The following is a 22,905-nucleotide window of genomic DNA, read 5'->3' as shown; positions in this document are numbered from 1 at the left end:
TTACCTGTAAAATAAATCCTAACCTAAGTTACAAATACACCTACACTATCAATAAATTAAATAAACTACAAATATCAATCTAAAAATACAATTAAATAAACTAAAGTAAATTACAAAAAAAAACAAACACTAAATTACAAAAAATAAAAAAAAGATTACAAGATTTTTAAGCTAATTACACCTATTCTAAGCCCCCTAATAAAATAATAAAGCAACCCAAAATAAAAAAATTCCCTACCCTATTCTAAATTAAAAAAAAGTTCAAAGCTCTTTTACCTTACCAGCCCTTAAAAGGGCCTTTTGTGGGGGCATGCCCCAAAGAAAACTGCTCTTTTGCCTGCAAAAAAAAACACAATACCACCCACCAACATTACAACCCACCACCCACATACCCCTAATCTAACCAAAACCCCCCTTAAATAAGCCTAACACTACCCCCCTGAAGATCTCCCTACCTTGTATTCACCCAGCCGGGCCGAACTCCTCATCCGATCCAGGCAATGTGTTCCAGCAAGCAGCAGTGAAGTCTTCTTCCATCCGGGCGATGTCTTGAAGCAAGCGGCAGAGAGTCTTCTTCCATCGGCGACGTCTTCAAGCAAATCGGCATCTTCAATCTTCTTTCTTTGCTCCTCCGCCGCGGAGCATCCTTCCGGCACGACGACTACCCGACGAATGAGGTTCCTTTAAATGACGTCATCCAAGATGACGTCCGCCAAATTCCGATTGGCTAATAGGATTCTATCAGCTAATTGGAATTAAGGTAGTTCAATCCGATTGGCTGATTGGAGGAGGAGTTCGGCCCGGCTGGGTGAATACAAGGTAGGGAGATCTTCAGGGGGGTAGTGTTAGGCTTATTTAAGGGGGGTTTGGGTTAGATTAGGGGTATGTGGGTGGTGGGTTGTAATGTTGGGGCGTGGTATTGTGTTTTTTTTTTGCAGGCAAAAGAGCAGTTTTTTGGGGGGCATGCCCCCACAAAAGGCCCTTTTAAGGGCTGGTAAGGTAAAAGAGCTTTGAACTTTTTTTAATTTAGAATAGGGTAGGGAATTTTTTTATTTTGGGGGGCTTTATTATTTTATTAGGGGGCTTAGAATAGGTGTAATTAGCTTACAAATCTTGTAATCTTTTTTTTATTTTTTGTAATTTAGTGTTTGTTTTTTTTGTAATTTAGTTTAGTTTATTTAATTGTATTTTTAGATAGATATTTGTAGTTTATTTAATTTATTGATAGTGTAGGTGTATTTGTAACTTAGGTTAGGATTTATTTTACAGGTAATTGGGTAATTATTTTAACTAGGTAGCTATTAAATAGTTAATAACTATTTAATAGCTATTATACCTAGTTAAAATAATTAACAATTTACCTGTAAAATAAATATAAACCCTAACATAGCTATAATGTAATTATTAATTATATTGTAGCTATCTTAGGGTTTATTTTATAGGTAAGTATTTAGATTTAAATAGGAATATTTTAATTAATAATATTAATATTAGATTTATTTTAATAAGAGTTTAGTTAGGATGTTAGAGTTAGATAGGGTTATTATACTTAATATATATATAATATAATATAATAACGATATTAACTATATTAACCCTAATATAATTAGGGTTAATATAGTTAATATATAATATAATAACTATATTAACTATATTAACCCTAATATAATTAGGGTTAATATAGTTAATATAGCTGGCGGCGGTGTAGGGGGATTAGATTAGGGGTTAATACATTTATTATAGCTGGCGGCGGTATAGGGGGATTAGATTAGGGGTTAATACATTTATTATAGATGGCCGCGGTGTAGGGGGATGTAGATTGTAGGCAAAAGAGCAGTTTACTTTGTGACAAAGCCCCGCCAAAAGCCCTTTTAAGGGCTGGCAAAAGAGCTGTTACTTTGGGGCATGCCCCGCAAAAAGCCCTTTTAAGGGCTGGCAAAAGAGCTGTTACTTTGGGGCAATGCCACGCAAAAAGCCCTTTTCAGGGCTATTTGTAGGGTTAGACTTAGGTTTAGTGGTAGGGATAGTTTAGTATTTTAGGGGTTAAATAATTTAATATAGATGGCGTCGTCGTAGGGGGATTAGATTAGGGGTTAATAATTTTAAAATAGATAGCGGCGGGGTAGGGGCTCACTTTAGGGGGTAGGTAAGGTAGATGGCGGCGGTGTTAGGGGCTCACTTTAGGGGGTTATAGATTTAATATAGCTGGCAGCGGTTTAGGGGTTAAAAACTTTATTAGGTAGCGGCGGGCTCCGGGAGCGGCGGTTTAGGGGTTAATACATATTTTATTGTTAGGCTAGTGAGGGGAGATAGCGGATAGAGGGTTAGACGTGTCGGGCTATGTTAGGGAGGCGCGTTAGACGTGTCGGGCTATGTTAGGGAGGCGTGTTAGACGTGTCGGGCTATGTTAGGGAGGCGTGTTAGACAGTGTGGGTAATTTAGACTTTAGTCAGGTTTTGTAGGCGCCGGCAGTTTCTAACGTGCCGCAAGTCACTGGCAACGCCAGAAATTTGTACTTGCGCAGATTTCTGGACATCGCTGGTTTGTCAGACTTACGGCACGTTAGCATCTGATGGCGACATATATGGGATAGCTCGAGTTGAGAGCTGAAACTGCGGGCGACGCGGGTTCCCTCGCTTGCGCCGCAAACTACGATCTATATCGGATCGACCCCCATATCTTCAGAAAGATATAAATAAACTAGAAGCTTTCCAAAGGAGGGCTACTAAAATGGTACATGGTCTAAAATATAAAACGTACAAAGAAAGACTCTATGATCTAAATATGTATAGCTTAGAGGATAGAAGGGAAAGAGGTGCCATGATAGAAACCTTCAAATATATGAAGGGACTTAATAAAATAGAAGCTGAAAACATTTTTCACAAAAAAATAAATGCCAAAACAGGGGGTCACAATCTAAAGTTAGCAGGGTAGCAGATTCAGGAGAAATTTGAGGAAGCATTTTTTTAAAGAAAGGGTGGTGGATTCATGGAATAAACTTCCATTTGAGGTGGTAAACATAAAGACTGTAAAGGAATTTAAAAATGCCTGGGACATGCATAAGGCTATCCTAAGGAAAAAGTAACATGTAATATGGGTAGACTTGATGGGCCTTTTTGGTTCTTATCTACCGTCAAATTCTATGTTTCTATGTTTCTATTTTTCTATGTTTCTATGTTTCTATTTCATTGTAAACTTCCTTAAGCTGAATAGGGAAATAGGATGAAACTGCACGTAAGCTCGCTCCTTCCGCTGTCCCGGGACAGACATACTGATTTGCTGCTTAGAAGTCCTTTACAATGGGATGTGGCTACTGAGGAACTTTTGAGGTAAAATATCTTTCTTTTTTACATAGAGATGTTCAGGTAATATTTTCTAGTCAGCTTTTTACAGTTATACTGCATAACTTTCAAGTATTTAAACATTTGGGTATTATGGCCCTTTAATGGTTCTTTACGTTGACTAAAAACTTGACCACTCTGCTGTCTACTCGTCTGCTATTGACACCTGGTTATTGATTGCATATACAGCTACAAACTTCAGATTGTCTCAGACTACTGTTCCAGACTATCTCCTGAACATGTGAATCCAGTGAATAACAAAGGTAACACCTTAATACATTTATAACTTATTCCCATTTAATTTTTATCTAGTCTCATGACCTAATTCCTCTTTTAGGTTTTGTCATGGGTCCTATTCCTATTATATATGTAGATACTCCTATGTTTTTTCCCCTATCCTATGTTCTTTTGTGATTCAGAAAGAGCATACAACTTTTAAAAAGTTTCCAGTTTACTTTTATTATTAAATTATCTTCATTCCTATGATATTATTGGTAAATAGATACCTAGGTAGGTGTCTGGAGTACTACATGGCAGGAAATAGTGCTGCCATCTAGTGGGTTATATAGTGATTCAGGCACATGCAAGCTCCTTAGCTTACGTCCCTGTTTTTTAAGGTCAGTCCTACCCTGAAATACCAGACAATTCTCTTTTGAACAAGGAATATGACAACTCCAGATGATTTTTTTGGCCTTCTACATCCATGTTAACAATTATATATGAGAAAGAATATTAATTTGAAACATTGGTAGCACTTCATTCTACTGAGGGGATCTATGCCTACAAAAATAATGCTTATGATTTTACTAAATATGTAATCTGCACCTGTTAATTATATTCTATGTGTAATTTGGTTTATAACCAAGCCCTTGTTCCTTTTGGAATTAGTTATATCCACTCTTTATTCTAAATAGTTGAATACCCTCAAAAAAGATAGTGCTTTAAAAATGGCATTAACTATCTTTAATTTACTAGACCTGGCAAATTCATAGGGGCCGCATACATAACAGCATAAACAGGAATCAATGTTCTTCACTTCTAACCAGTGATGTAATGCCCTATAGATAAAATGTGGATGTCCTATAAATTGCAATTACTCTACTACTAAAAAAAGAAGGTATCTCCTGATCAAACCATATGATTACTTGATAAAGGCAAGAGAGGTGGGGATATCCCCATCTTAAAACCTGTACCCGTATAGACACAACCTACGCATGATTTAAGTTCTTTTCTTTTCCTCAATAAGATTATTGTGATGTCGAAAGCAATAGTAATTACTTTAGATTTGGCATTAAGCTGGAGTTTAAAATATATTTTTTAAAAATGGTTCAAAGAGATGGGTAAAATAAATGGAGAGGAGGTTACATCCTTATGGAGGCCTTGTGCTTTCAATAGTTATAGATCAGGATTATTTTATATAATCATAGAGTATCTAAATTACTGTAAAATAATAGATTACATTTAATGCTAGACCAAGGGAGAGTGATTTTATTGGTATAAGCCTTTTAATGACACACAAAAGAATATGTGCTGTGTCCGTCTATGCAGTTTAAATAAAATCCTTTTTTTGAAAAATAGCAATCAAGGAAGCAAAGATCGATGTAGGGTGAAGATAGTCTGACCGGTCTCGGGCCTACATGTATCGTACTCAGACATAATTGCCATTAATTGTCATCATAATTAAAAATATATAAAAGTAATATGGCGCTAGATTACGAGTGTCGCGCTTACTGTAGTGTGCAAGTGATTTGAAGTATTTCAGAGCTCTTAACACATAATGGAAATACCGTGCATATTACGAGTTGAAAGAAAACACATTAACTATTACGTGAGACAAAAAAGTGGCACCAAAACATAAAAAATACATTTAACAGTACAGTTACACTCATATTAACACTGTCCGATAAAAAATATTTGTAAAACAAAATTAATTAAAAAAAAAATGTAAGGGCTCAAAAGATATGAGTTCTAGAAAATAAAGGGCTTTAACATAGAGATGTATACATACACTTGTCTAAATATGTATGTGTATGTATGTATATATATATACACAGTATATATATATTTAAATATAGAGACACATATATAAGTGCACTGGAGCCCTTTGCAGTCAAGTAGCTGAAAGCATGAAAAATTATATTTATGCAATATTCATGTTTAATAAAGGTTTTAACGATGTATTTACTGTAAATATTTCACATTCAAATGTTCTTCACATAGGGAAGTATGTTCTAAGTATTTTTAAATAGATATTAAGTTTTTGCACTCCATTGAAGTCTATGGAAGAATACATTAACGTGGACGCAATTTTTTAAGTTCTAATTATTGCACATTGGGTTTTCTCTTTTGTGCTAACTTTATACTTTCAACTCATATTATAAGAGAAAACCGATGTGTGCAAAAAGCTTCTGTCCAGCAAAGTTAACGCACGAGCGGGAGCACTAAATAGCGATCCACTCTTTATCTAGCGAAAAATTGGTTAATAATAAAAAAAGGAATATGCAAAACATAAGAAGTTAATTGTAAAGCATTTTAATTTATTGTCATTCCATTTCTATTCTTTATATAATAGATGATGGTGTCAAATTGTATTATAATCAGTAAAATACATCATTGTCAAATTTGCTTTATATTTCATTCTAAATAATAATAATAATATTAACTTTTAGAACTTTATTATTTCACCTAAATAGTAGACTTCTAAAAACAGATCAAATAAAGCATGCTAGAAAAGATTAATCAAACATTTTTATTTACTTTCAAATACTCTGTTATGACTTATTTTTCACATTTTCCCCCCCTTAAAATAGTAAAAAAAAATTAAAAAGTAAATAGACCAAATAAGTTTTATTTCTACCATAAATAATAGTTGCTCTTTTCAAAAACTAAAATTGGTTGACCTACACAGAAAAAAATAAAAAAAATACAATTATTGTTAATGAAATAATTAATTATTCATTGACGTGTGTGCTATTAGCATAGCAGAGCTACAGTATGTTAGGAATACACATTATGTGCGTTTTATGAATCTTCAGAAAATAGATTCTTTTATAAATTAATAAAGGGGCTCTTGGGTTTCATTAAAAGGTGGCTGGAGGGGTTGGTTGCTGGTTTCCAAGGAGACCACAGGTGGTTCACTTGCCTTATTTTAGTTAAACTTGTTTGGGCCAGATGATTTCTTCACCCTGTGCTCGCTGATCTATCCTCAGGCAGAGAACTGAACATTTTAATGAAACCCTTGTTGTCCTCATATTACTTTGATCCGTTATGGTCTCAAGTCTACACATTGGTCGGTTAGAAATAGTTATTCCTTAAGAACTCTACAAATGCGGCTGCCCATGAATACATTTTACAACAATACAATAGTGTGAAAAACAGTAATGATGTTGCCTGATTATGGAAGAAAATTGTGTTAAAGCATTGAAATGATCTCATGACAATCATAAGTAAATGTAGTAAATATATCTACCCACTATCTATCTTCCTTTCTATCTATCTATCTATCTATCTATCTATCTATTTATCTATCTATCTGTCTGTCTGTCTATCATCTATCTATCTATCTATCTATCTATCTATCTGTCTGTCTATCATCTATCTATCTATCTTTTTATATATCATCTATTTAGCTATCATTTATCTATCTATCTATCTATCTATCTATCTATATATTTATCTATCTATCTATCTATCTATCTATCTGTCTGTCTGTCTGTCTGTCTATCTATCTATCTATCTGTCTGTCTATCATCTATCTATCTATCTTTTTATATATCATCTATTTAGCTATCATTTATCTATCTATCTATCTATCTATCTATCTATCTATCTGTCTGTCTGTCTGTCTGTCTGTCTGTCTGTCTGTCTATCATCTATCTATCTTTTTATATATCATCTATTTAGCTATAATCTATCTATCTATCTATCTATCTATCTATCTATCTATCTATCTATCTATCTATATCTATCTATCATTTATCTATCTATCTATCTATCTATCTATCTATCTATCATCTATCTATCTTTTATATATCATCTATTTAGCTATCATCTATCTATCTATCTATCTATCTATCTATCTATCTTCCTATATATCTACTTATATTTATTTCTTTCTTTCTATCTATCTAACATCTATCTATCTATCTATCTATCTATCTATCATCTATCTATTATATATGCATACATATACATACAAATTATGAGTGCCAATTTATAAACAACATATATCGTTCATTTATTTGTTTACATGTATTTCTATATATCTATCTATCATCTATCTTTTTATCAATCATCTATCTATTTATCTCTATAATTTATCTATCTATCTTTCTATCTGTCATCTATCTATCATCTATCTTTTTATCTAACATCTATCTATCTTTCTATCTGTCATCTGACTATCTATCTATTTATCTATCTCTGTCTGTCTGTCTGTCTGTCTGTCTATCTATCTATCTAGTATCTATCTATCTCTCTGTCTGTCTGTCTGTCTATCTATCTATCTCTATCTGTCTATCATATATGCATACATATATACATATAAATTATGAGTGCCACTTAATAAGCAACATATATTATATAGTTATATAGTAATATCTATTTATCTTTATTTCTAGCAATCTATGCATTTATTTGTCTGACTGTATATCTGCATACATACAAAATTATGGATGCCAATTTATAAATAAAGTATTATTTTCATTAATACTACTGAGGCAAACACAAGACAAATATTACTTAAATACTAATAAATTATGTGCATCATAAATATTATACAAACAATTTATTCTGGTTATTTATTAAAGCAATTTGAAAGTGAAAATACAAACTGGTTTCTCCTTTTTCATAAAAAAAGGTTCATTCTACCTGCTAGTACCTACAGTATATTAGGCTGTTTAATTTAGTTTATACATTTTGTTTTCTTTCATCTTTGTTTACTTTTATTGCATTGTAAAACATGCCCTGCACGCTGGATGTAGAAATATTTGATAAATATAGGATTACTATCTGACTTGCTTTGTCTTCTAGTTTTTCCCATGTGTGAATCATTACGGTTTCTTGAGGATGCATTTTCTGTAAACAATAATAGTAGAATTGTGTGCGCTGTTTTATACCTTATAAACAGCGTTACTACCTTGAGGGTCCAATTTTTTGTTTGTTAGGTAATACAGCAATATAGTTGTGTGTAAATATCCATACTGTATAAAATTTGTATCCTGATTTACAATGGATGTGAGCAAATATGTTTTTTTTTTATTGTGTGTGTGTGTGAGACGCATATTTTTAATCCACATTTGTTAACATATTGTATTAAAATAACATTTTTGACCAATAAAAACGTATTTTATGTCATCATAATTTGATTTTTTGTGTGCGTATTTTTATCTGTTTTACAGTTTTGCAACCCCATTTGCTTCTATATTTTTGTGCATAATTATTTTTTACTTAAATTTTTTTTAATTTTCAAAATATACAATTAAAATAGTAAAAACATCACAGCAAATGTATTGGCCTCAAAATGCCCTTGTAAGTGTTACCCAATTATTTGATGTCTCATTTAAAGGAAAGGGGTTAGTTTATCTCATTTTCCCCAGCAAATGGGGCTCTATAACAGTAGCTGTCACATGAATTTTTATTATTACTATTATTATTATTACTACTACTAAATTTGAGTTTATATTGGTGGGGTATAGTGATGATGAACCTTTAGATGGGTAGGTGGTAAGTTTTTCTGAATAGGTGAGTTTATAAAGACTATTTATTTTGAAATATGGGATACTGTCTTACAGAGTGAAGTGGGTAGGTCAATCGGGTAGGTTTAGTAGTGTTACCATGACAACACCGAAAATAATTTTATATATATATATACACATATATATTATTATATTGTTTTATTATAAATTAGTCCTAAAGCCTGTTTACATGGGCCATTTTTTTAAAGTACAGCGGTCCCACCCCTTGCTCTCTCTCGTGCTCTCTCCCCCTCTTTTGTGCTCTCTCCCCCTCTCTTTTGCGCTGTCTCTCGCTCCACCTCTCTTTTGCTTCTCTCTCTCCCCCCTCTCTTTTGCTCTCTCTTCCCCCCCTCTTTTGCTCTCTCCCCCCTCTCTTTTGCTCCCTCTCTCCCCCCTCTCTTTTGCTCCCTCTCTCCCCCTCTCTTTTGCTCTCTCTCTCCCCCTCTCTTTTGCATTCTCTCTTTTGCGCTCTCTCTCCCCCTCTTTTGCGCGCTCTCTCCCCTCTCTTTTGTGCTCTCTCTCTCCCCCTCTCTTTTGTACTCTCTCTCCCCCCTCTCTTTTGCACTCTCTCTCCCCCTCTCTTTTGCTCACTCTCTCCCCCTCTCTTTTGCTTTCTCTCCCCCCTCTCTTTGTACTCTCTCCCCCTTTCTTTTGCGCTCTTTCTCCCCCCTCTCTTTTACGCCCTCTCTCTCCCCCTCTCTTTCGCATTTTTTATCTCTCTTTTGCACTCTCTCTCCCCTCTCTTTTGCGCTCTCTATCCCCCCTCTCTTTTGCGCTCTCTCTCCGTCTCTCTTTTGCACTCTCTCTCTCCCCCTCTCTTTTGTTATCTCTCTCTCCCCCTCTCTTTTGCACTCTCTCTCTCCCCCCTCTCTTTTGTGCTCTCTCTCTCCCCCCTCTCTTTTGCGCTCTCTCTCTCCCCCCTTTCTTTTGCTCTGTCTTTCTCTCCTTTTTTTTGCTCTCTCTCTCCATCCCTCTCTTTTGCTCTGTCTCTCCCCCCTCTCTTTTGCTCTATCTCTCTATCCCCTCTCTCCCCCCTCTCTTTTGCTCTGTCTCTCTCCCCTCTCTTTTGCTCTCTCTCTCTCTCCATCCCTCTCTTTTGCTCTCTCTCTCCCCCTCTCTATTGGTCTCTCTCCCCCCTCTCTTTTTCTCTCTCTCCCCCTCTCTTTTTCTCTCTCTCCCCCTTCTTTATTGCTCTCTCTCCCCCCTCTTTTTTTCTCTCTCTCCCCCCTCTCTTTTTCTCTCTCTTCCCTCTATTTTGCTCTCTCTTCTGCACTTTCCCCTCTCTTCTGCTCTCCCCCCTCTCTTTAACTCTTTCCTATTTCTTTTTGTCTCTCCCCCTTTCTTTCTATTTCTCTCCCCTCTCTCTTGCGCCGACCGTGCCCGACCACGCCCATGTTCCTGTGGGTCATGCCCACGCCTGGGCGCACCCACGCTTCCACCCGGTCACACGCACTTTTGCTCAACAGCATGTCAGGTAAGGTCAGGTGTGATTGTCCTCGTGCTGTCTCTACTGAATATGACAGCTTCGGACAAAAACACTTGGCCTTTTATATAATAGGATGTATATTTCTATAATATTATAGTAAAAGTGTTTCCACTTTGTCAGTTTTTGAAGAGTAGAAATTAGCAGTACACAGTTTACACTAGATTTGAACAGCTGTAAATTTAAAAGTGGCAGCAACAGCCTATCAACAGTCAGAAATTAAAAGTGACTGCTTTGTAACACATGACCTTTAAAGTCGTCAATCCCAGGCCTTAACCTTATAACCATTATAAGTTAAAATAATAACATAAATAAAAGAGTTACACACAGCTTTGGTATAAAATTTGGCCGCAGCCATTTTATTAACATCACAATTTAAATATTGAGTAATAAATATTTTCAAACATTTTCAAACATTTTTTCACAGAACATACCTGATGTTCATAAATAACATTACTGACAAATAAAACATAAACCACAGCGGTGCTAGTTCCCAAACCCACAAAAACAAGATGGCCGTTATTCAACAACTGGACTCAGCTATATCCCTGTTGAGTCCGTCCAAGTACACCTAAACTTTAATAGGGAACCCCTTGCCCCTATAAAACCAGTTGTCCACTCACCCCATGGAGAGGCAACTACTTAAAATCCTCCAAATCACTTGGCCATATTGCGTACCATATTTGTCTGGGAACTAGCACCCCCGCCACCGACTGGACTGACCGAACAGCCCAGTCCCGCCAAACCCAATATTTTTCCCAAAGCTTCTTTTATATCGAAAAGAAATAGCTGCAGCCCAAATTGGTTAAAATGAACACCATCTTTTAAATAAAATTCCTCAGCCCCATCTACTTCGAAATCTGGGTGGAAAACTACACCTCCCCCCAACCTCTTAACAAAAGAGCTAATTATTTTGTTAATTTTCTTACGACTCTTTTCTAGCCTATCATAATCCCTCGCTGATCTCCAAACCAGCCTAGGAGTAATCTGTGACCAAATTATTTTGATTTCAGAATAAAGTTCCTTTATGTTGCCCAGATCTCTTTTGATTCTTCTAACTAGTTCCTTTTGAGGAATCATACCTAAATCATTTCCCCCCAAATGCACTATCAAAACCTGAGGACGAGGAAACATTCTGCCAAAATCTAGAAACAACGGAAACAAGAGTTCCCAGCACATCCCCCTAATCCCAAACCATTTGACCTCCCATTGATCCACAGGACACCCAAGCTGAAGGCCGCCCATTTTCTTACTGGCCTCAGCATTGGCCCAGTATATAAACGAATGCCCCATCACCCATACGATCTTTACACCTAAAATAAGAGAAAAAGGAGTATTCAGGATGATTACAACTCAAACATTCCAAAACATACACTCTATTCAAGGGTTTTTTTTTTTTTTTTTTTTTTTTTTTTTATATCCTTAAATCAGGCCTAACATAAGATTTATAACGACTTGAACCCCATCTACCAATCTTTTTAACTATATCCTCTCTGAGACCTAACATAGTGGCTTCAGTAGCAGCTCCAATCCGGAAAGAATGAGATCCAAACTCTAAAGGATTAAGACCCAATAAAACAATTGAACCTCTTAAAATGGCTCTAAATTGATATTGTGATAAAAAAGAACCGTCTGAATGAACCAACAAAGGGCCATCCTGCAAAGGCCGTATGGACCCATAAAGCATCATTACCTGACATGGACATATTTCACCACCACTAGGGAATAGCACTATGTTCTTGCCTTTCCCATATATGTCCGTTTTACTACTTCTCAGTAATATTTCTACTCTGTTATCATTCCATATTACATCTTCTTTTTGTAAACCACCTGAAACTTTTTTGCTAGGGCTTACCAATTCCGAAACTCTAAATGCCCCAAAAAAGGCCAATACAAAGGCCGTTCTAAATAATATTAATTCAAATCTTGATGCACAAATCTCTGCTAATACCACCCAAATTTTTTGAAGTAAAGAAAATGTAATAGGTCTTCTCTTATCTCTAACCTTTGTCTTTTTCTTCAAGCCTTTAAGAACTTGACGGACCCAAAAAACCTTTGTAACATCAGACAAACCTAATAAGCGAAATCTAAAAGCAAGGGCCGCCAATCTTCTTTCCATATTAGATGGTGACAAACCCACATTTCCCCAATGCCACATCCATTCCAATAAGCAACCCGTGACATCATCATACCCTTCTTTAATTTCAGATTGACATAACCACATTTCCCATTCCTTCCAAACTGATACATAGGACGTCCAAGTTCCTGGAGCCAAAGATTTTTTAATTAATTCAGCCAATCCTCCGTCCCAAGCTTCCAAAGTTGAACGGGAAACGTCGCTCCAACTACGTCTGCCTGAGGAGCCAACTCTCGAAAGCGAGACCACTGTGAACGAGATAAAGAATCTGCTATCAAATTAAGCTTACCAGGGATATGTTTTGCCCTGACAAAAACATTCATACTTAAACATTTCAGGACTAGCACTCTTAATAAACGCAAAACTGGTAATGATGATGCAGATAAAGAATTAATAGCAGAAACAACACCCATATTATCTGTATGAAACAATATGGATTTATTCATCAAATCCACTTCCCACACAAACAGAGCCACCAGAATAGGAAATAGCTCAAGGAAAACTAGGTTCTTGGTTAAACCTAAATTGACCCACTCTTGAGGCCACACCTCAGCACACCAATGCCCTTGAAAATAAGCCCCGAAACCAACACCCCCAGCTGCATCAGTTATCAAATCCAAATCAACATTAGAGACCCTAGCTTCCATGAATATTGCAACACCATTAAAAATTTTAAGGAATTCCAACCAAACTTTCAAATCATCCTTGTGACCTTTTTTAATCCTTACAAAATGATGAGGCTTACTAACACCAGATGTAGCCAATGACATTCTTCTAGAAAAAACTCTACCAATAGGAATGATTCTGCAAGCAAAATTCAACTTTCCAAGCAAAGATTTCATTTTTCTCAAAGTCACCTTACGGACCGCCAAAAATTGCTGAATCATTTCTGACAAATCCACAATCTTTTCCAGAGGTAGCCTACATTCCATACTTTCAGAATCTATTGTAATACCCAGAAATTTAAGGGCCGTAACTGGACCCTCAGATTTTTCCATTGCAATAGGAACCCCAAAATCAGATGCCATTGAATAAAAACAATCCCTTAATTTCAAACAAACGTCCGAATCATGGGGACCAACAAAAAGAAAATCATCCAGATAATGAACTACTGACGAAAATCCAGACCTGAATTTAACAACCCATTCCAAAAAGGAACTAAAGCATTCAAACAGAGAACAAGAAATAGAACAACCCATCGGGAGACATAAGTCAATGTAGAGAAAACCCTCAAAACAACAACCCAACAAATAATGTGAAGAAGGATGAACTGGAAGTAACCGAAAAGCTGCCTCAATATCTACTTTAGCCATTAAAGCGAATTGCCCAGCCTCTCTAACCAACTTAACCGCCATGTCAAATGATGTATAAGACACAGACGATAATTCATCCGGAATATCATCATTAACAGATCCACCTTTTGGAAATGATAAGTGGTGAATTAAACGAAATTTACCAGGCTCTTTCTTAGGAACCACTCCTAAAGGAGAAATACGCAAATGGGGGATAGGAGAGATTTTAAAAGGACCTGCCATTCGACCCAAAGAAACCTCCTTCTCAAGCTTACTCCTAACAACCTCAGGCCATTCCCTAGCAGACTTAAGGTTACCCCTGTAATGAACAACGCCTCCTGAAGATGGAATTCTGAAACCAAACTCAAAACCATGTAGCAACAACAAGGCCTTACCACCACAACCTTTCTGTTTAGCGTAAAGTACGAGCCACAGCTCCATCCCGCTTAGCCTCACCGGAGTTAATCCCTTTTTCAGGAAGCTCCTGGGTTCCTCCCAATTTGTTCTTTTTGAAACACTTACTGGAAGGGTGGGATCCACCACACCCAGAGCATTCGTGTCTGAATTTACATGATGCTCCCCATTTACAGAACTTTTCATTGAAAGCAAAACAGAAACCTTTTTTGGCTGTTGCCGACGAACCGTTTTGAAGAGATCCGCCGGCACTCCCTCGAAAGGGCTGCGAAGACTTAACGGGGTCATCACTTTTAGCCATAGACCCATATCACGATCATCCCATTTCATCTCAGGCTTAACCGACAAACGTTGTCTAAATTGTTCATCATAATACCACCAAGCCATACCACCATATGTTCTCTGAGCAGCTGCAATTTCATCTAAATAACAAAAGAGGGCCGCTCCTTGATCAGGGAACTTAACAGAAAATACACTAGCATAAATAACAAAAGCCTGGAACCAGTTAGTAAATGTTTTTGGTAATTTTCTGTAACGTCTTTTCCTTTCCTCCTCTTCCTTCTTGGCCGAATCCTTTTTTGAGTCTTCAGGTATCTCAAAAGACTGATCAAGAGGAAGGAGGGAAAATAATTCAATAAAATCTCTCTTGTATATCTTTTCTCTTAACTCTACCGTCAAATGCATGCCCAAAGGCCCAATAGAACACAAACAAGACCTGGCCAAAGCCGTGTCAGCAATCTTCAGCTCAGGACCCCCAGCCGTTTTATTATCAACATTAGCCCCCTTTTGCTGAGATAAACCGACCATTTGAGATTGAGGTACTGACCCTACATCCTTTATTCCCTCACCACCAATCCCTAATACCCTATTTTGGTTAGCCAATTCTGTGGGAACCCATGAATTGGCGACTCCCCCCGTGACTTTTGCTCCTTCTAATTTGGCTAACAAGTCCCTTAAACCCGCTACAACAGTTATAGATAAAGGATCAGCATGCACACCAACTGTATCAACCCCCACATTCAGATTCACCATACCAGATCCCTCATTACCTGTACTCGGGTCCTGAGTCACTGCAGACTGAACCCTTTGAGATGCAGCCGTAACCTTCTCTGTATTCTGGAAACCAGTAGCCCTGGGATCCGTGTTAGTCATTAATTGCTGCCCTTTTTCCGTCTGTAAAAAAGAAACATGTGACAAACCCCCAGAAGGTGCCCAAATTCCAATGCCCCTACTAGCTGTAGACATACCCAACCTACTATCCACTGAAACACCCTTACCCTTCTTAGCTGATGGGACCTCAAACCCTTCTCCCTTTAAATCCCCATACCTCTTGCGTTGTCTACCTCTACCTTGTATTCTCCCAATCCCAGACCTGTTTGGACGTTGAACAGAGTTAACCGAGCTATGAAATGTATTATTAATACTCTGACCCATCATGCCCTGAAGACCAAAATTAAAATTGTTGGCCGTACTCACCCTTGTTTCTTCTCCCTTTGCATTAAAACGTTCCACCCCTGGAACGCCGTCCTCAATATCCAGCCTGATATTTTCCGTCCAAGATTCCTGAAGACCATAAGCCTCCCCACTTAGGCCGTCATTTCCCACCATTAAAAGACCCTGGGAATTCTCAGGCCGTGACCCAGTTTCATTCCCTTCTAAAAGAAAAACATCATTAGTGACAGGTAAATTTTTAATTACTTCAACATTCCTATCCCTCAAATTTCTTAACTCGCCCTTTAAAGCTGGATCACCCGTGACCCTGACTGACGGATTAAACTGGCTAATAGTGTTAACTACATTGGGAGAAGGTGGAATAAAATCCTCCTCAGAAGAATCTAAATATAAATCTAATTCTACCACACCGTTATCAACCTCGGTATCATGCTGACTATCGCTGACTTCAGGCCTTTCCACCCTCTCGTCTAACACCCGATAAGCCTGATCTTCCATATTATTGCAAGGTCTTAAAATCTGAGTCGACTTAGAAACATTATGTAACTGTTCTGAAACTGCCTGAGGTATTTCAATCGGCCCTGATACAATCAAACCCTCAACTTTCTTTTTCATTAAGGCGCTACCTAAACTACGGCCTCGGCGGGCCGTCACTTTTACTAGCTTGCTTTTTTCCTCTAATTACTACTTTCTGGCCTAAATTGGCCATCTTACCCTTAGGCAAAGAATCACCCTTCATTACAGGCTCAGTGAATTGTTCCGTAATGGAACAAGTGCTCCCGGACTGCATCACATTATCAGCAAACTCCGCTCCGGTCTGCCGACTTCCGGAGCTAGAACTTGACTTCTTCCTCACAGACGCCTTTAACCCCGGACTGGGGCTGGATTTTCTCCGACCGCTATTACCCCCTTCAGAATCCGGATCAGAACGAACTGGAGGCCTCGAACGCCTCGATGTTTTCGGAGCCACCTCCACGATATCCACTCTGGGTTCGACAACCGGGCTAAGCAATGGACGTAATTTTTCTTCGAGCCAGGTAGGGCCCATTTTTGCAGCTTCCAACTTAAGTTGGTCAAAAATCGCATCAAAATGCGACATCGCAGAATTACTAACTGACAAGCACAGCACTTTCTAGAAAGGTTTGATAATTATTCTGATGACAGATTCTCCCGCTCTTTCTTTAAATGCGTAACAGCGCGTGCTAAGCCCGCCCCCCTACAGTAACTAACCAATCACACCCAAGGCCTAATTCCTCCAACGGTCAAGTCCCCTTCCCGTTACTTCGAACTCCCAGGGGTTCCCATATTTATTGTTAAAGGAAGATTAAAGTCCAGTGTAAAAAGAATCAGTTTGAATGTAAAATCTGTATAGGCAGTGTATATGTAGTGTTTACCGGCAAACTTGGCAATATTTATTGCAAATGCCATACGGGTAGATTACTAGTTTTGCGCTAAACAGGGTGCAAAACTAAAGCCAAAAAAGTTGCATTATTTCACTCTTCATAGCGCTGCCATTACGAGTTACTAAAAAGCCTCCTTGTGCGTGCGCTATGGTGGCGTTAAGCTCCATACTGCACAAAGGCAAGGGCTGATTTCCCCCATAGACATCAATGGGGAGAGATTGTTAGAAAAAAAACACCTGAAGTGCATAATGAAAAATATCCGTAACGCAACCCCATTGATGTCTATGGGGGAAAAAAGATTACGTTTAAACCTAACACCCTAACATAAACCCCTAGTCTAAACACCCCTGATCTACTGCCCCCAACATCGCTAACACCGAAATAAAGTTATTAACCCCTAATCTGCTGCCCCGACATCGCCGTCACTATAATAAGGTTATTAACCCCTATTTCGCCACTCCTCGACATCGCCAACACTATAAAAAAGCTATATACCCCTATTCCGCCGCTCCACGACATTGCTGCCACTATAATAAAGTTATTAACACCTATTCCACCGCTCCCCGACATCGCTGACACTATAATAAAGCTATTAACCCCTAATCCGCCTCTTCCTGGCATTGCCGACACTATAATAAAGTTATTAACCCCTAAACCTCCAGCCTCCCACATCGCCGAAGACATCCTGCGCGGAGTGTCCTCTTCATACGGTCACCGTCGTACTCTGAAGTTGAATGCAAGGTAGCCTAATCAAAATGGCGTACCTTGCATTCCTATTGACTGATTTTATTCTTCAAATTCAAATCAGCCAATAGGATGAGAGCTTCTGAAATCCTATTGGCTGTTCAAATCAGCTGAATGCCCGTTTAAGGGCAATGCCCATAAATGGCCTCTTTAGGGGCAATGGGTAGCTTAGGTTTCTTTTAGTTAATTTTTTTTTTGGGGGGGTTTGGTTAGGTGGTGGGTTTTACTGTTGGGGGACTTTGTATTTTTTTACAGGTAAAAGAGCTGTTTAACTTAGGGCAATGACCTACAAAAGGTTCTTTTAAGGGCTATTGGTAGTTTATTGTAAGCTAGGAGGTGTTTTTATTTTGGAGGGATTTTTTATTTTTATAGGGCTATTAGATTAGGTGTAATTGTTTTTATTTTTGATAATTTAATTTATTTTTTGTAAGCTTAGTGTTTTTTATTTTTTGCAATTTAGTGTTTATTATTTTTTGTAAATTTTTGATTTTTATTTTTATTGTATTGTTAGGTTTTTTTTAAATTTGTAATTTAGATTTTTAAATTGGTAGTATTTTTTTATTTTATTAGAATCGTAGTGTTAGATTAATTTATAGTTTAATGTTAGGTTTATTTTTATTTCACAGGCAAGTTTTTTTTTTTAAAAAGCTTTATTATATCACGTTGAAGCATACATTACACAATATCAGAGCATTGTTAAACAGATACAAGAAATAGTACAGTAAACTGGTCAGAGAGTGAATAATGGCAAACATAGTGCAAGAGAAGGTTAAGTTACCTCTCACAGTTCGTAGATGGTAGTAATGCTCTCCATTGGACAACAATCAAGACTCCAATCTGGGAATCGCTCTACAGTGTATATACAACTTGATACATCTTAACTTATAAACAGTCAAACAAGTAACAAATTCAAAAACATTTATGCAGCCGTGAAGGATAAAAAAGTACTATATGTCAATTAGTCTATGGTTCCATGTGCAGGTTATAGGAGAAGGGGGTATAAATATTGGTGAATGTAAATTTACAAAGAGGTCTGGAGTGTTGTGTGTATCTCTAACCAGTTATTGGGGGGGGGGAGAGGGCCTCAGTGGTTGAGTAGTTGCAGCAGCGATGGGCTGCAAGGAATGTAGGTATTCATCCCAAAGTAGGTGGATTGACAAGAAATACTCTGTTTTATGTAGTTTTGCATAGTGATATTGTTCCAAGTCTATAGCAGTGGACACCCTATCGCGCCAAAATTCCAGGGCTGATTGTTTCCAGTAGTATGGGATATATCTTTTGGCCGTGTTTATTATAGTAAGGAGTTTAAGTCTTAGTGAGCAGGTTATCTGAGGAATGTAATTAAAAAGGAAAACCCACGGGGTGTGTGGGAGAGAGGTACCTATCACTAACTCTATTTCTTTTCAAATATGTGACCAGTATGTTTGTGCGATAGGGCATGACCACCATAAGTGGGTAAAGGTCCCTCGCTGTGTGCACCCTCTCCAGAAGTCAGTGCAGGAACCTGGGAACAGTTTCCCTAGTTTGTCAGGGGTGTAATGCCATCTACTAAGGAGTTTTATGTTCATTTCCGATATATTCATAGAGGAGGCAGAGGAGCTCATCTGTTTGTATATTATTTTCCATGTGTTAAGTGTTTTTTGGTCATTAAGTTCCTTCTCCCAACTAGTGATGTAGGATGGGGGGTGTAGTGAGTGGTGTGAAAGTAGTAGTTTGTAGGATATGATATGGAGAGGATGCCCATTGTCGGGAATGATAGGTAGCATAATTATTCAAATGGAGTTAAAGGTCGGGTCAGGTTGTGTCTATCCATATGTGTTGAGAGATAGTGCGCAAGTTGGTGGTATGCGAGCCAATTGTGTAGGGCAGGGCCTATAATCTCAATTACCTTCTCTCTAGGTTTAAGTTTGCTATTTTGTAAGAGTAGATAATGGGGTATTGCCTGAGTGAGATTAGGATTAACGATGTTGCGGGATGTGAGCTGGAGTGGAGTTGCAGGGTTATCTAAGAGGGGTGTTAGAGGAGATAAAGGTGTAGAGACTGTTTTGTATCCCCTTAAAATTTTTCCCCATACAATAAATGTTTCTTGTACCAAAAAGGGGAGATCTGGGGAGCCCTGTTCGCGTTTTGTTGTCAGCCAGCATCTACCCCCAGCTGGCCTCCCCGCGAGAGTTCATGTTCCAAACCTATCCATTCCTTATGATTAGCATGTCTACGCCAATCAACTATTCAGGTCATAAAGGTCTCGTAGCTATACATCAGTAGGTTCGGGACCCCGAGTCCTCCCTCTAGTTTAGTGCAATATAAAGTTTGTGTGGCAACTTGTGGGCGTTTATGATTCCAAATATATGAATTGATAAGTTACTGTAGATAGTAGATGGTGGAGTCAGGGATGGGGATAGGTAAAGCCTGAAGAACATAAAGGATTTTAGGGAGTATTACCATTTTAATGGCATTCACCCTGCCTAGCCAGGAGATTGGTTTATTGGACCATGAGTGTAAGGTAGCAGTTATGTGGCTTTTCAAGTGGTCAAAGTTCAGGGGAACCAATTTATGTAAATGTGGTAAGATCATAATCCCTAGATATTTGAGTGCTATCAGTTGGTGTTTAAATTGGTGCAAGTGTAGTATGCGTAAGTCTTCAGGAGGTGCCTCTATATCAATAAACTCTGATTTTGTGTTATTAATATGAAAGTTAGAAAAAGAAGTAGTAGAGAGGGAAAAGAAGTAGGGCGATTTGTGAGTGTGAATATAATGTTGTCCGCATATAATGAAGTCTTGTACTCCTGTTGTCCTATGGTAATACCAGGGATCGAGGGTGTGGTCCTAATGTAAGTTGTCAGAACTTCCATTGCCAAGATAAACAGTGTTGGGGACAATGGGCACCCCTGTCTGGTCCCGTTGTTTATGTGAAAGGAGGGTGATAAAGAGTCATTTAGTTTTATTTTAGCTGTGGGGGTATTGTACAGAGCAAAAATCTTATAAATAAATTGGTCATCGAACCCAAATTTCCACAAGGTGTGAGTCAGAAAAGGCCAACCAAGACGGTCAAATGCCTTCTCTGCATCTAATGACAGAACTATAGAAGGTATGTGGTTAATTGTAGCATATTCTATAATATTCAATATTTCAGTGGTATTATCCCGGGCCTCTCTGCGGGGAGTAAAACCTACTTGGCTAGTATGGATAATATCTGGGATAATTTTGTTCCACAGGTACGTTTTTATTTAATTTAAGATAGTTATATTGCAATTTAAAGTTAGGGGGTGTTAGGTTAAGGGGTTAATAGGTTTATTTAGGGGCGACGATGTGGGAGGCCGGAGGTTTAGGGGTTAATAACTTTATTATAGTGGCGGCGATGTGGGAGGCCGGAGGTTTAGGGGTTAATAACTTTATTATAGTGGTGGCGATGTCTGGGGGCAGCAGATTAGGGGTTATTAGGTTTATTTAATAGTCGTGATGTGGGTGGGCGGCAGATTAGGGGTTAAAAAGTTTTTAATAGTGTTTGCGATGCGGGAGGGCAGCGGTTTAGGGGTTAATAGGTAGTTTATGGGTGTTAGTGTACTTTGTAACAGTTTAGTTATGAGTTTTGTGAAACATTTTTGTTGTGCAAAACTCATAACTACTGCTCTCAGATGGCTGTATAGATCGTGTTGGTATAGGGTGTAACGCAAGCATTTTAGCCTGAACACACAACCTGTAAAATATAATATATATATATATATATATATATATATATATATATATATATATATATCAGAAGTGGACTGAGACCAACCAGGGCCCCAGGCAAAAATCTGGCAAGGACCCCTCACTGCCTCCCCTACCGCATCTTTTGCCCTTTTTTTCTCCACTTTAAGGTTTCCCAACCCTTACTCTGATTTTGAAATACATTTTTCTGACCATTTTTTTTTTTCTCCATTTATCTGTCTATATATATATATATATATATATATATATATATACATACATACATACATACATACATACATACACACACACACACACACACACACACACACACACACACACACACACACACACACATATATATATATCTCAAAACAAAAAACTTGCACTCTCTGGTCTTTTTCAAAATTATTCTTTTACTATGAAAAGTAGTGACGTTTCGGGAACAAAATATCCCCTTCCTCAGACACAGTGTACAACTATTGTAAACAACTTACAGTGCAAATACATCAATACAATACAAAATACATCAAACAATGTGTATATCATAATGCCAAAAATCAGTCTGAGCATGGTTATAAATAAACAATAGTGACATGTAAAACTTAACCAGAACTGCACAAACATAGAGCATCAGTGTTGGAACAAATGTGATGATATAAAATGATCTTAAAGACAGAAATGTACAAATAGCAAAAATGTAATATAGCGTGTCTGACTTAGACCGCAGCATAAAGACAATCATGCTGTATAAAGCCTAAACAACATTTACAGAACGGTGCCAAATTTCATAACCCTATAGAAACAAGATGTGCCTGACTTAAGCCCAATATACAGTATGTACCTATGTTAATAAGTGCATATCATAATAAATGGTTACTTACAGGGCCAGGACGCTATGCGCCATAACAAGAGTCCCACTGGCCTGCATGACAAGGTGAATCACATGCTATCCAGACCCACTCCAAAGCTGGCATCTGCGTTGCTATGGTAATGCACCGTGGAATGCCGTAGTAAACTCCACTAGGTATACTGCCCAATTTAAAAAGAGTGAATCAGGTGGGCTGGTCTGACCTCCAATGTGCTGTTATATCAAGACTTAAAGGGACAGTAAACCTTAAAAATAATGTTATATAATTCTGCACTATGTGCAGAATTATATAACATTATTTTTAAGGTTTACTGTCCCTTTAACCTCTAAACCTGTTAAGCAC

This window comes from Bombina bombina, chromosome 4 (genome assembly GCF_027579735.1).
Source record: "Bombina bombina isolate aBomBom1 chromosome 4, aBomBom1.pri, whole genome shotgun sequence".
NCBI lineage: Eukaryota > Metazoa > Chordata > Amphibia > Anura > Bombinatoridae > Bombina > Bombina bombina.
This window is presented reverse-complemented; position numbering follows the sequence as displayed.